This window comes from Micropterus salmoides, unplaced genomic scaffold (genome assembly GCF_014851395.1).
Source record: "Micropterus salmoides isolate LMB-PRFRI ecotype aquatic unplaced genomic scaffold, ASM1485139v1 Ms_hic_scaffold_10, whole genome shotgun sequence".
Lineage (NCBI taxonomy): Eukaryota > Metazoa > Chordata > Actinopteri > Centrarchiformes > Centrarchidae > Micropterus > Micropterus salmoides.
Genome location: NW_024040041.1, coordinates 22151230 through 22164195, shown reverse-complemented (window position 1 = coordinate 22164195; position 12966 = coordinate 22151230). Strand labels below are relative to the sequence as shown.

Genomic DNA, 12966 nt, shown 5'->3' with positions numbered 1-12966 from the left:
CACATCCAAAGTTGCAATCAAATGAAATCAAATAAACAGGTATAACATCATAATGTATGCTGTTTTATTTTTAATTATAGTTAAAATTAAGAGATGTGAAACCTCCTTAAACACCACTGACACAAATAAGCAACAGAGAGAAAAGAGGCCATGGCCATACCGAGTGAGCGACTATGTGCTGACCAGTCACTCCCACCCTCTATAAAAGAGGCAGCTCTGGACTTTTGTATGAACTGATAGCCTCCCAACACAGGTGAGTGTATTCACTCAGACATCAGTTTGTACTCTTTATGCAATAGTTACTCAAGTTAATATGTTGCTAATTACTTATGCTTATTAAGATACCTTAGTGGTAGTCTTGCTTAGACAACATAATTCCAAAACAAATTTCTTAAAATACTCTTAATACATTGAGATGTGGCTTCTTTCAAAAAAACATACAATTAATTAGTTTGTGTAGATTCTAACACACACGTCTCTTTTCATATAAATATTGTAAGTGATGGAAATGGAGGATATTGAACTTTTCAACTGAATACAATTAGCATACAGTATATTATTACATCTAAATACATATTCCCATCGTTACCCTCTGCTGTTTTCAAATTGACTGAACACATTTTTTTTTAATTGAAACAAGTTATTGTAATCATATTTAATAATATTTTTATAGCATCTTGGGACTCCACCACCAGACTGCCCACTCATTCTTTTCTGGAAAAAGCTGAGGTAAAAAATGTCATCATGAAAAAATGTGAAATTACCACCACCTGGATACAAGACCATATATATCATGTTGATATGTTAAAATTATTCTGGACGCTTCATCTGTTCAGGCTCCACTGAAGTGCCACCATGAGCACAGACGCGGAGATGGAGCAGTATGGCCCAGCGGCCATATACCTCCGAAAACCAGAGAGGGAGAGGATTGAAGCACAAGCCACTCCTTTTGATGCTAAAACTGCCTACTTTGTGGCTGATGCGGACGAGATGTACCTCAAGGGTAAACTTGTGAAGAAAGAAGGTGGCAAAGCCACGGTTGAGACAGACACTGGAAAGGTAGGTGATTCATTATTTCTCCCCTCGTTCTGTAGGAGGATGCCATTCTGTCCATGACAGTTTATTTAACAACAACAACAACATTTTAGTATTTAGTGAAATATATGTTTATCATTGTATTTTAAATTTAGTGACACGGTGAACAACAATGGCATCCATCTGCAGGTTTTTATTTGAAATGGTTTTTAAGTAAAAATAATTCACTTTATTTCCGATTCAGACAGTCACTGTAAAAGAAGAAGACGTCCATCCGAGGAATCCCCCAAAGTATGACAAAATTGAGGACATGGTCATGATGACCCATCTCAATGAGCCTTGTGTGTTGTATAACCTCAAAGAGCGTTATGCATCATGGATGATCTACGTGAGTTTCCACCACTACTATACAAATTCAATGTGTATGTACATATGGCTTGGTAATTTTTTCATTCTGAACAGGGTAATGGGGGCGCAGACGTTTAGAATCATGTATAATTAATACATTATACTGTCAAATAAACACTCAATTTATGGCACAAAGATTTGTTTAACTTGAAAAATAGAAGTGAGTACAGCAATAAAAAAAAGTTTATGAGCACACGTTGCTACTTGGTGCTTTAATCAGTGTAGTATAGAGTTGTGTATTTAGAGTATATAATTTACTTTAGAGAATATAATAGAGCCAAGACAACTGAAATTAATAATCTGTTTGCTATCCTTCAGCACCATGGACAGAGCCATGGATTTATCAATAAACAGAGCACAATGGGGATTTTTGTGGTCATTTTCTTAACAAGGGAGATGACATCCCCCCTCAATGATCTCTCCTATTACAGACCTACTCTGGGTTGTTCTGCGTTGTCGTGAATCCCTACAAGTGGCTTCCTGTATATGATGCTGTAGTTGTGGGAGCATACAGAGGAAAGAAGAGGATTGAGGCACCACCCCACATCTTCTCCATCTCGGACAATGCCTATCAGTTCATGCAAATTGGTAAGATGAATGTTTCTATTGTTCACATATAAATACACTGATCTTAAACAAAAATGTATTATTAAAATGGAATTCATGTAAAGCATGTATGTTTGTATTTCAGATCGTGAGAATCAGTCTGTCCTGATTACGTGAGTATTAAACTAACGATCATGTTAAATCTTTATAAACTTTATTATATGGAGCAGAATCTTGACATTGTGTTTTTATTCCCAGTGGAGAATCTGGTGCAGGAAAGACTGTCAACACCAAGCGTGTCATCCAGTATTTTGCAACAATTGCAGCTATTGGAGCTAAGAAGGCTGAGCCAGTAGCTGGCAAAATGCAGGTAAAATTGGTTGTTTAAGATAAACTGTTTGTTAGAGGACAATTAATTTGAAAGCATCACTCATACTCATCAAGTCAAATCTTCTCATGCAGGGCTCCCTTGAGGACCAAATTGTTGCGGCCAACCCTCTACTAGAGTCCTATGGTAATGCCAAGACTGTGAGGAATGACAACTCCTCTCGTTTTGTAAGTAGTTCAGGAAATATCTTAAAACTTTTGTTACTGCTAAAATACAAAAACTGATTGTATTAATGATCTTGCATTTTAGGGTAAATTCATCAGGATCCACTTTGGCACGACTGGCAAGCTGGCATCAGCTGATATTGAAACATGTAAGTTTTAACCAAGTCAATGACTCATCTCTGATAGTGTTATACATTATAATGTAATACAGTAATCTTAAAGTTTGTAGTTAAATTTATTCATCTTAGATCTGCTGGAGAAGTCCCGTGTCACCTACCAGTTGTCTGCTGAGAGGAGTTACCATATCTTCTATCAGCTGATGACTGGCCACAGTCCTGAGATCGTGGGTATGTACTACATGAAACTGAAATGTAAATGTAAACGATACAACAAATAACACCAAATAACACTATGTATTTCTGTTGTGCTCCTCTAGAGGCTCTTCTGATCACCACCAACCCCTATGACTACCCAATGATCAGTATGGGTCAAATCACTGTCAAAAGCATTGATGATACGGAGGAGTTTATTGCAACAGATGTAAGATGACAATGTAGTTAAATAGACCGTATACTGGGAAAATGTTTTGCATAACTTTGCTTCATTTACAATGCAGGCAGCAATTGACATCTTGGGCTTCACCGCTGAGGAGAAATTGGGCATCTTCAAGCTGACAGGAGCTGTGATGCATCATGGCAACATTAAATTCAAGCAGAAGCAACGTGAGGAGCAGGCTGAACCTGATGGCAATGAGGGTAATGGGCTAAATTAATAATTTTTTATCATAAAAATATTCTAGTGTGTAAAATATTACTCAAGTCAATGTGTACTTAATACCCATTGTCTTTCAGTTGCCGATAAAATCGCTTACCTCTTGGGCCTGAACTCAGCTGACATGCTGAAGGCTCTGTGCTACCCAAGAGTCAAGGTCGGAAACGAGATGGTGACCAAAGGTCAAACTGTGCCACAGGTAACAAAATTTTGATGTTTGAAAGAAATATGGAAATATTTGCAGTTGGATATGAAAAAGTTATTTAAAGAAATGACCATAATAATATCATTGGTTCTAGGTCAACAATTCTGTCGGTGCTCTGTGTAAGTCTATCTATGAGAAAATGTTCTTGTGGATGGTCATCCGTATCAATGAGATGCTGGACACAAAGCAGGCAAGACAGTACTACATTGGAGTGTTGGATATCGCTGGATTTGAGATCTTTGATGTGAGTAGTTGAAAATATCTGAGCAGTTGTAAAGTTCACACTTATTTTGGCATGAAATTCTGTATGTATCTATAATTACAGTACAACAGCTTGGAGCAACTCTGCATCAACTTCACCAATGAGAAACTGCAACAGTTTTTCAATCACACCATGTTTGTTCTGGAGCAAGAGGAGTACAAGAAAGAAGGCATTGAGTGGGAGTTCATTGACTTCGGTATGGACTTGGCTTCCTGCATCGAGCTTATCGAGAAGGTAAGTAATGACTACAGAAGACATGATTTGTTTGTTCATGTGCAAATGTTTACTTCCACAGTTAATCTAATGTAAATTTCTCTTAGCCACTGGGAATCTTCTCCATCCTTGAAGAGGAGTGCATGTTCCCCAAGGCCTCTGACACAACTTTCAAGAACAAGCTGCATGATCAGCATCTGGGCAAGACCAAGGCCTTTGAGAAGCCAAAACCTGGAAAGGGCAAAGCTGAGGCTCACTTCTTCTCCCTGGTTCACTATGCTGGTACAGTGGACTACAATATCACTGGCTGGCTGGACAAGAACAAGGACCCCCTGAATGACTCAGTTATTCAGCTCTACCAGAAAGCTTCAAACAAACTGCTGGCCTTCCTGTATGCATCCCATGGAGCAGCCGATGGTAAGACAAGAGTGAGCAGAGAATTCAGAATCGTTGTGTATAGAGCACAAATGTTTTACCTGCTTAACTGTTTTCTACTTTAAAGATAGAGTAACATTGATGACAATGGTTCCCTCTCTTCATTAGCTCTAAGCAACTAATAAGAAAGTGCAGCTTACATTTAGAATGTTACCCGAGGTACAGTAAGTTTGTTGTGACGGGTAAGAAACTGTCTGTTTCACTTGGGTCAGGCTTTCTAAGAAACTGAAGAGGTACTGCGGTGACATACCCATTCATGTGTGTTACAAAAATCAAATCCACATTCCACAGAGAAGAAAGCTTAAAACGGTTCTACAGTGACATTAATGAAATTTAATGTTTTGTAATACAGAGGCCGCTGCTGGGGGCAAGAAGGGTGGCAAGAAGAAGGGTGGTGCCTTCCAGACTGTGTCTGCTGTTTTCAGAGTATGTATTGTTTCAAATTTTTGGAAAGCAATTACGAACCTCATCTTGAAATACTGACCAATTATCCTGCTGATCCACAGGAGAACTTGGGCAAACTGATGAGCAACTTGAGGAGCACTCACCCTCATTTTGTCCGTTGCCTGATTCCTAATGAATCAAAGACACCTGGTAAGAAGCACGCAACACAGTTTTGTGCACTATGTGTGACACGGTAATCTAAAGTAATTCAAATAATACCTTTGCAATGTGCAGGTCTTATGGAGAACTTCTTGGTCATCCACCAGCTGAGATGTAACGGTGTGCTGGAAGGCATCAGAATCTGCAGAAAGGGCTTCCCCAGCAGAATCATCTACGGTGACTTCAAGCAGAGGTGATTTTTCAGTAGAAGTACTTCAAGTTATTATGATGTGAAACACCAGGCTGAGAAGTAAGATAAATATGAGTAACAACATAATTTTCTCTTCCAGATACAAAGTATTGAATGCCAGTGTCATCCCAGAGGGACAGTTCATTGACAACAAGAAAGCTTCAGAGAAGCTGCTGGGCTCCATTGATGTGGACCACACTCAGTACATGTTTGGACACACAAAGGTTCATCCTTATAAACAATATTAACAGATTAAGTTGTCCTGTTACAGCCATGTGTACTGAGGACTGATTTCCTTCACTTGACAACACAGGTGTTCTTCAAAGCTGGTCTGCTGGGTCAGCTGGAGGAGATGAGAGACGAGAAACTGTTTACACTGGTGACCATGACCCAGGCTCTCTGTAGAGGATATCTCATGAGGAGGGAGTTTGTTAAGATGATGGAGAGGAGGTATGATTGTCACTTAGTACTCTAAACTTTACTGTCCAATTATATAGGTTACATATATTTATTGTGAAAGTATTATCCTCAGCAGTTCTACAAAATCATATTTCAGTAGAAATGACACTGTATCTGTATTCATTTTTCAGGGAATCAATCTTAACCATCCAGTACAATATCCGTTCATTCATGAATGTGAAAAACTGGCCATGGCTGAAAGTGTACTTTAAGATCAAGCCTCTTCTGAAGAGTGCTGAGACTGAGAAGGAGCTGCAACAGATGAAGGAGAACTATGATAAGATGAAATCCGACCTGGCTGCTGCCCTGGCCAAGAAGAAGGAGCTGGAGGAGAAGATGGTTTCCCTAGTGCAGGAAAAGAATGACCTGCAACTCCAAGTAGCTTCAGTAAGTAGGAAACAAAGCAGGTGTGATTCACTGACTTTACAAATTAATCACTGTTACTCACATTCAGATATCTAGGTGAGATACAAATAGACCACATATTTTCTTTGTCTTCTGATTGCGTTGTTAATGTTGTAGATGAATTAAATAAATAATTACCTAAACCTAAGAATATTTAAATATTTAAAACTGTAGTGTCTCCCCCTTCCGACAGTGATAGTAATTACACAACACTGACAACACATGCTTATGACGGGATCTGCTCATACTTAGTTGATCCTGACAGTAGGTCGCTCCTCCTTAAGCTCTGGCAAACCAATCATTGCTGGTTGGCATAAAGCACTTCACTACCGGTTTTCCAGTGTGGGAACGTTGCCAAAGACCCCAGATTTAAAAACTCTGGTGTACTGCAAATACAGAGAAATTTCCATGACAGGGTTATGCTTAACCAGCATAGTATGAACTCGTTTGGGAATGGTTTGAATGCTATCAACATTGATTTATATTTATGTGTAGCTTTACCAAATACCAAACTAACTAACGTATTGTGGTTTCAAAATGTACCATAGGAAGGAGAGAACCTCTCTGATGCTGAGGAAAGGTGTGAGGGGCTCATTAAGAGCAAGATCCAGCTTGAAGCTAAACTCAAAGAGACAACTGAGAGACTGGAGGATGAAGAGGAAATCAATGCTGAGCTGACTGGTAAGAAGAGGAAGCTGGAGGATGAATGCTCTGAGCTGAAGAAAGACATTGATGACTTGGAGCTCACCTTGGCTAAAGTGGAGAAGGAGAAACATGCCACAGAAAACAAGGTTCCAATTATTTTAAACCTAACATCTTTTAAACGTAGACTATATAGATATAAAGTGATGGAAATAATGCACCTTTCACATCATTTCAGGTGAAAAACCTGACAGAGGAGATGGCATCTCAAGATGAGTCTATTGCCAAGTTAACAAAGGAGAAGAAAGCCCTCCAAGAGGCCCACCAGCAAACACTTGATGATCTCCAGGCAGAGGAAGACAAAGTCAACACTCTGACCAAGGCCAAGACAAAACTGGAACAGCAAGTGGACGATGTAAGAAAACTGTTGTTTTTTTTCTGCGGGGTTTTGCCCTGTAATTAATTGGTATTCTTGGTATTGATGCTCTCTGAAATGCCACAAATCAACCATCATGAACTGTCATCTGATAGCTTGAGGGATCACTGGAGCAAGAGAAGAAGCTCCGCATGGACCTTGAGCGAGCCAAGAGAAAGCTTGAGGGAGATCTGAAACTGGCCCAGGAATCCATAATGGATCTGGAGAATGACAAGCAGCAATCTGATGAGAAAATCAAAAAGTAAGTTTTTTGTTGGTTTCGGGCTATTTTTAGTATCTCACACATTAAACTCTGACAACAGTACAAACTATTAAAGTAAAAGCTTTTTGGTATCCTCATCAAGGAAGGAATTTGAGACCAGCCAGCTCCTCAGCAAGATTGAGGATGAACAGTCTCTTGTGCTCAGCTTCAGAAGAAGATCAAGGAACTCCAGGTGACTTATCCAACTTATATACAGTATTAGACGCATACAGTCATACTCAGTAAATTACAGTTAATAAACCTTCAATCATAAAATCTAGGCTCGTATTGAGGAGCTGGAGGAAGAGATTGAGGCTGAGAGGGCTGCTCGGGCAAAGGTGGAGAAGCAGAGGGCTGACCTCTCCAGGGAGCTTGAGGAGATCAGTGAGAGGCTTGAGGAAGCTGGTGGAGCAACAGCTGCTCAGATTGAGATGAACAAGAAGCGTGAAGCTGAGTTTCAGAAGCTGCGTCGTGACCTTGAAGAGTCAACCCTGCAGCATGAAGCTACCGCATCAGCTCTCCGCAAGAAGCAGGCAGACAGTGTTGCAGAGCTGGGTGAGCAGATTGACAACCTCCAGCGTGTCAAGCAGAAGCTGGAGAAGGAGAAGAGCGAGTACAAGATGGAGATTGATGACCTCTCCAGTAACATGGAGGCTGTTGCTAAAGCTAAGGTGTGTGGTTTATTTTAAGTAAGGGATTTTCATTATGCTAAGAAATATGAACTGTAACTTGTAAATATGACAATAGACTTAAACTTAATTCTACATCATCATGTTTTGTTGTTTAAAGGGAAACTTGGAGAAAATGTGCAGAACTCTTGAGGACCAGTTTAGTGAGCTCAAAGCCAAAAATGATGAGAACGTTCGCCAGCTGAATGACGTTAATGGACAGAAGGCCAGACTGCAGACAGAGAATGGTGAGTCATCAGTAAAGAAAAACTGGTAGTATAAACCAGTAATGATCATTTTGATAAATGACACATTTACATATTGACATTCAGGTGAGTATTCCCGCCAGCTTGAAGAGAAGGAAGCTCTTGTTTCCCAGCTGACCAGGGGCAAGCAGGCCTTCACTCAGCAGATTGAGGAGTTTAAGAGGCACGTTGAGGAGGAAGTGAAGGTATAACAAGTTTACATGTCCTCTTATTAGGTTTTAACAGAACTTAGTCATTCTTTTTAAATGATACAGTATATTCTAATAAGACTTTATATGACTTAATGTTTCAACTTGATTGAGTACTTTTTCATACTTTGTCTGCTTCATAGGTAAGTTATAAATGTTATTTCATGTTCAACAGGCCAAGAATGCCCTGGCCCATGCTGTTCAGTCAGCCCGCCATGACTGTGATCTGCTCAGAGAGCAGTTTGAGGAGGAGCAGGAAGCCAAGGCTGAGCTGCAGCGAGGAATGTCCAAGGCCAACAGTGAGGTGGCTCAGTGGAGATCCAAATATGAAACTGATGCTATCCAGCGCACTGAGGAGCTGGAGGAGTCCAAGTAAGTCACTAACCTTTCAGTATTTTTATTAGTTTTCATTTCAATAGTTTGTTTTACCAATTAGAACATTCTTCTTCAACAACATTGTAGTGTTGGTAATTTTATTTGTACGCATGTGCAAGCAAAAGTAAATTCTTGCTTGCTCACTACAGGAAAAAGCTTGCCCAGCGCCTGCAGGATGCTGAGGAATCCATTGAGGCTGTGAACTCAAAGTGTGCCTCTTTGGAGAAGACCAAGCAGAGACTGCAGGGTGAGGTGGAGGACCTCATGATTGATGTGGAGAGAGCGAATGGTCTGGCTGCCAACCTTGATAAGAAGCAGAGGAACTTTGATAAGGTATATGGAAATCAAGGGCACATTAATTCGAGTAAAACTAAAATCAATCTTAGAAAGTAATCACTGATGTTCATCTATATAATTCTAGGTCCTGGCAGATTGGAAACAAAAGTATGAGGAGGGCCAGGCAGAGCTGGAAGGAGCCCAGAAGGAGGCTCGTTCTCTCAGCACTGAATTGTTCAAGATGAAGAACTCTTATGAGGAGGCTCTGGATCAGCTGGAGACCATGAAGAGAGAGAACAAGAACCTGCAACGTATGTCATTCTCATTAAAATACAAATTTAACTTGTGTGGGTTCTGTTCTGACCTTCACAAGTGTAGTTTGTGAACCTGTATGGAGACACTCTTACCTTTTGAATATGACTTCACCCTTTGATATGACTTCACCTACTCTGAACTTGAAGGAGAATTATTCCTTTCAAAATAAGTTGTACTGTGTACTATGCAGTACTAACTATCTTGCAGGACAGTTTGTGTAGGTCACTATAAAAGTATTCTTTGGTTTTGATTGCCTTTTAGAGGAGATCTCAGACCTGACTGAACAGATTGGTGAGACTGGAAAGAGTATCCACGAGCTGGAGAAATCCAAGAAAACTGTGGAGACTGAAAAGACGGAAATTCAGTCAGCACTGGAGGAAGCTGAAGTAATACATTTTCAAATTATAGAAATGTTTGAAAAAGTCCATGCCATTGTAATTCTTATTTAAGTGACTTTTCTTAAATTTTTTAAAGGGTACACTGGAGCATGAGGAGGCCAAGATTCTCCGTGTTCAGCTTGAGCTCAACCAGATCAAAGGTGAGGTTGACAGGAAGCTGGCAGAGAAGGATGAGGAGATGGAGCAAATCAAGAGGAACAGCCAGAGGGTGATTGACTCTATGCAGAGCAATCTCGACAGTGAGGTCAGGAGCAGGAATGATGCCCTGAGAGTCAAGAAGAAGATGGAAGGAGACCTGAATGAGATGGAGATTCAGCTGAGCCATGCCAACAGGCAGGCTGCTGAGGCCCAGAAACAACTGAGGAATGTCCAGGGAACGCTGAAGGTGAGGTTTATATGATCAATTACGTATTAAAAACAAGTAAATTGTACAGAAGGTTAATTGTATTTTCTGTTTTGTTTTTTGTTGCCAGGATGCCCAACTGCACCTTGATGATGCTGTCAGAGGACAGGAAGACATGAAGGAGCAGGTTGCCATGGTGGAGCGCAGAAATGGCCTGATGGTGGCTGAGATTGAGGAGCTGAGAGCCGCTCTGGAGCAGACAGAGAGAGGACGCAAAGTGGCTGAGCAGGAGCTGGTTGATGCTAGTGAGCGTGTTGGACTGCTTCACTCTCAGGTGTGTTTTTATTAATTCACAAAAAATTGTATCCCATCAAAGACATGAGGCACATACCCATAAAACTTTCTCTTATCTTGCTTGATATTTAGAACACCAGTCTTCTGAACACCAAGAAGAAACTGGAGGCTGACCTTGTCCAGGTTCAGGGTGAAGTGGATGATTCTGTTCAGGAAGCAAGAAATGCTGAGGAGAAAGCCAAAAAGGCTATCACTGATGTGAGTTTATGTTAATGAGTCTTCTTTTAAATATAAAATGCTACATCGCCAAATACTTGTTCACGTTTTACCATTAATGCCAACTTTTTTCCAAACTGTCCATCATTTCAGGCTGCCATGATGGCTGAAGAGCTGAAGAAGGAGCAGGACACCAGCTCTCACCTGGAGAGGATGAAGAAGAACCTGGAGGTCACAGTCAAGGACCTGCAGCATCGCCTGGATGAGGCTGAGAACCTCGCCATGAAGGGTGGCAAGAAGCAGCTCCAGAAACTGGAGTCCAGGGTATGACCTGTATATACTGTATGAGTTTTAGGATGTAAATTGCACTTTTAATGAGTAGAATAAATTCATCCTTTCTCAGTACTAAAGTTTTTGTTGAATTATTGATCATCATGTTACAGGTCCATGAGCTGGAAGCTGAAGTTGAGGCTGAACAGAGACGCGGAGCTGATGCTGTTAAAGGAGTCCGCAAATATGAGAGAAGAGTGAAGGAGCTGACCTACCAGGTAATTTATTATTTAATTAAAAACTACAATGAGTTGTTAATGTCTTGATTTTATCTCTTTACATCATTTGTTAAAATCCTTTATCTTTGTAGACTGAGGAGGACAAGAAGAATGTGACCAGACTTCAGGATCTGGTGGACAAGCTGCAGCTCAAAGTGAAGACTTACAAGAGACAGGCTGAGGAAGCCGTGAGTCAAATGTTTTGTGATCTTTCATAAGGGAATCAGTAGTGACATAAATAAACCATACTAATATGATGCAATACTTAAAAAAATATACTGTAACTGTATGCTGTAAACCCTTCACAGGAGGAGCAGGCCAACACTCACATGTCTAGGCTCAGGAAGGTTCAGCATGAGATGGAGGAAGCTCAGGAGCGTGCTGACATCGCTGAGTCCCAGGTCAACAAGCTGAGAGTCAAGAGCCGTGATGCTGGAAAGGTAACCATTCATATGATCGTATTTTATGAAAACATTGCACTTTAGTTTAACTGGGTTGTTTAAAGTAATTCATAACCTAAATGTACTCTTTATACGATTGTTTATTTACTTTGCATAGATAATGAAACTTGAGTTAGGTAACTTGATGTTATTCTGGAAGTTTATGATGAATTTGTATTTTTTTTCCCAGTCTGACACTGCTGAGTAAGAGACAACAACCTGGTGACACGGCCTTTTTACAGAGTTCATAAAATATGAATTAGCTGTTTTGTATTCTTATAATGTCAATAAACTGTGTCCTCATAATACAACTCTTTTTTTATTTACTGTCTATTTTACTGGTATCAATAAAAGTCGTGCAGTGTTCATCACAGTAGTTAGGTGAGGCTGCATCTGTTAACTTGGCTGGAATGAGCATGGTCATTTCAACAATAATTAATTCTCATTCCCATGTTAGTTATACATTCAAACAGATGTATTAACAAAAATATGTATAGCCTTTAATAAATCTCTGACCTGGGATATCAACATTATTTACATTTATTCATTTAGCTGACGCTTTTATCCAAAGTGACTTACAATTGCTATAGATGTCAGAGGTCGCACCCCTCTGGAGCAATGAGGGGTTAAGTGCCGTTCTCAGGGACACATTGTTGGATGGGTCACAGTTGGACCCGGTTTTCTCAAACCAAAGGCATAGGCTTATCTATTGCGACACCACCACCCCGCATTATATAACAGACCAGGTGTCCATGGCTCAAGTGGTAGAGCGGGTTAACTGTTAATCGGGAAACTGGCGGTTCAATCCCTGGCTCCTCCAGGCTACATCTTTAACTGTACTTGGGCAAGATTCTGAACCCCAAGTTACCCCTGGTAGCTATAAAACCGCTTTGAGTGGTTGCAAAGACTAGAAAGGCGCTATATAGAGCATTTACCTTTACATCTGAAGAATATATTTAAGTTAGTCAGTAGTCTAGATGGAACACCATATAGGATGTCTATTTCTGGATGGATTATGAAAATCTGTTCTCAATGATGTCATAAATTCACAATGTATCATTGACATCAATAAACGACACTGTGCACCTTGTATGTAAGCAAAAAATCAAAACTCAATATATTATTCTAGATACTGCAGCTTAAGCTAAATGGCCCAATTGACTGACTTTGACCACTTACTCCACATCGATGTAGCATCAACAGTTCAGAAAAAGCAGTGCGTGTTTAATGCAAAAT

General features: G+C 40.2%; 1 pseudogene; it reads left to right on the top strand.

Moving 5' to 3' along the window:
* Nucleotides 1-228: 228 nt before the first annotated feature.
* On the top strand, nucleotides 229-12041 carry LOC119896479 (annotated as a pseudogene).
* Nucleotides 12042-12966: the final 925 nt, after the last annotated feature.